Source organism: Microtus pennsylvanicus, chromosome 18 (genome assembly GCF_037038515.1).
Source record: "Microtus pennsylvanicus isolate mMicPen1 chromosome 18, mMicPen1.hap1, whole genome shotgun sequence".
Classification (NCBI taxonomy): domain Eukaryota; kingdom Metazoa; phylum Chordata; class Mammalia; order Rodentia; family Cricetidae; genus Microtus; species Microtus pennsylvanicus.
Genome location: NC_134596.1, coordinates 34393858 through 34396889, shown reverse-complemented (window position 1 = coordinate 34396889; position 3032 = coordinate 34393858).

Genomic DNA, 3032 nt, shown 5'->3' with positions numbered 1-3032 from the left:
CGCTGCGTCGTGCGAAATGAGCTAGGGGCGGGGAGAAGATGCGGTCAAGGGGCGGGGCCGTTGGGAACACCCGGCGCGATTGGCTGGCCCGCGCGCGCGTCACGGGCCCCGCCCCCGGCTCTTCCGCAGGACGTCCTGGCGCCTCCTTCTTCCTCGGCCCCGACCGGGCTGTCGCCGCCCCTCCCGCTCGGAGGCGTGGCGCCGAGGACGGCCGGCTCTCATTGGCCAGTTCGTAAGCGACTGTTCGGTCATGTGTTACCATAACAACCCGCCCAGGGAAGCCAATAGAGGACGGCTGTTCTCCAGGACCGGCCCAACCGGTTGCACCAAGCTCCACCGGGCCCCTTCCGTCCCGCCTCTGCACTCCTCCCACCCTTGGGCGGCCCCGTCAATCATCCTTCGCCTGCCGCCGGGCGGGGCTGGACTGAGCTGCTGGAGCCCCGGCCTCCACTCCCCGGCCGGCCCGCCGCCCCAGTCTCAGGTGCTCCCGGGAGCCTGGGCGGGGCTCGCCCGGCCAGCTGTCCCTCGGCTTCGAGGCGAGGGAGGAGGTGCCTGGCCTACCCGGAACCCAGAAGGGAGGGAGGAACTCCTGCACGCAGCTTCACTCGTAAAAACACCTAGGAAGCCTTGCAGGAGTTGAGTCTCCCTGGAAAATGCTTTGATTAAGAGGTGCTGTGTGAGCAACGCGCTCGCCAAGGAGTTGGAAATATTTTGACGAAGTCGCTCACGTTTTGGGAAGGGTATTCATAATAGCAACACCCAGCCCTGAGCCTAATAACTTTTATCTTAATCGACTGCACTTCTAAATGGCATTAGAATACAGTGTCTGAGCCTGTATTCAGGCTCTATCTTTTAATACCAGCACTCAGGAGGCAGAGCAAGGTAGAACTCTATGAATTCGAGGCCAGCCAAGTTACAGCCGCAAAAACCAAGCGTGCATTTAATGCCCGCACGCAGGAAGTAGAAACAGTCTGATCGCTGAGTTCGAAGTCAGACTAGTCTACAGTGTAAATTCCAGGACAACTAGCGTGATGCAGAAACAAACATCACAAAACAACAACAAAAGAAGTAAACAAAAAACAGTATCTGACCGAGCGGTAGTGAGGCACACACCTTTACCCCAGCTCTTGAGAGGCAGAGGCAGGTGGGTCTACGGAGATTGTTCCAGGACAGTGAAGGTTACACAAAGAAACCCTATTTTGAAAATCAAAAAAATAATAGAAAATAAATACAGATTCTGAGAAATACGGGAAAATATCTTAGGTTTCTATGATCTGTTTTCAAAATATACAAAGCAAACAATTTACTTTGGCAGGGCTCGAGTGAGCTATGAGGCGCTATGGAAAAATATTCAGTTTCTCTCTCTAGAGAGAGAGAGTTAGTTCTTTTTGCATAAACTGATGACATGACCACACTCCATGGCATGGTTAAGGGAAAGGTTTTTATTGTATATATAAGAGAACAGCCAGAGGCGTCTGGTAGAGTCCAAAGAAAGAAAATGGAAAATGACCAGCAGACTAAACATGACCAGGAGTATCTGCGAGAAAGGGGAATGAGCAGGGAATAGACATAGAGAAAACAGAGAAGCAGGAGCAGACAGCAGAGAGGGAGAAGAGAGAAAACTCTGTAGCTGTAGCAAGAGTAGCAGGGTTAGAAAAGAATGAGTAGCGAGAGGAGGTGAGAAGGGCAGGGTGCTAGCGCAGACTTTGAAATGTGTAGCAGGTACTTGTGGTACTCAGCATGCGCTTTGATATGCTGATAGGTGCCTCGGGTAGCCACCGCTCCCTTCTGCCCGTGACAAGGGGAATAATAACCCCTTTTGGTAGAGAGGGACTGACTTCACAAGCTCCTGAGGGATGCTTTTATCTAACGGGCAGAAATCCTTCTTTAGACCAGATTGAGCCTATTTCTGGATATTTGGACTGCCTTTTGGAGTTTGAGGAGCTAGGGTTTCTTTTGACAGTTTGGAGTGTTTTGTGTGTTTTGTTTTGTTTGAGAGAAGGTTTCACTGTATTCCGGGCTAACCTAGAACACTCTAGGTAGGCCAGGCTATACTCTACTCACAGAGTTTTGCATGCCTCTGCTGGGATTAAAGGCATGTGACACCATGTTCCTCACTGTTTTATTTTTTTACTTTATTTTTTAAAATAATTAATTTAAAGCCGGGCGGTGGTGGTGCACGCCTTAATCCCAGCACTCAGGAGGCAGAGGCAGGCGGATCTCTGTGAGTTCGAGGCCAGCCTGGTCTACAAGAGCTAGTTCCAGGACAGGAACCAAAAGCTACAGAGAAACCCTGTCACGAAAAATCCAATAATAATAATAATAATAATAATAATTAATTTAAAATAATTCCAGGCCTGGTGGTGGTAGCACACGCCTTTAATCCCAGCACTATGGAGGCAGAGTCAGGCGGATCTGTGTGAGTTTGAGGCCAGCCTGGTCTACAAGAGCTAATTCCAGGACAGGCTCCAAAGCTACACAGAGAAACCCTGTCTCAAAAACGAAAGAAAGAAAGAAAGAAAGAAAGAAAGAAAGAAAGAAAGAAAGGAAGGAAGGAAGGAAGGAAGGAAGGAAGGAAGGAAGGAAGGAAGGAAGAGAAATAAAGAAGATCCTTGGTTTGGTAAATATATTCTCTCTCTTCCCCCATTCTCTTTCCCTCTTGCCTTCCTCCTCCCCTCCCTACCTTCTTCTCTCTATCTCGCCAATGCTGGGCATCAAATCCGGGGTTTCAAACATGCTAAGCAAATATGGCACTGCCAAGCTACATCTTTAATACGTCCATGTTATATTTTTGACATATTCTTAGGATTATCTCTTTTGTGTGCAAAAGTCACAAGCAGCAGCAGTACAGTGTAAGCTTCATGAGTTAACAAAAAGATATATATGGCTGGGCAGTGTTGGTGTATGCTTTTAATCCCAGCACCCAGGAGACAGAGGCAGGTGACATATCAAAATATATTTGTGTGTGGTTGTTGTTTGTTTTTCAAATGGCTAACGTGGTTTGTGCTGTCTTTTGGTCTCTTTGTCAAATA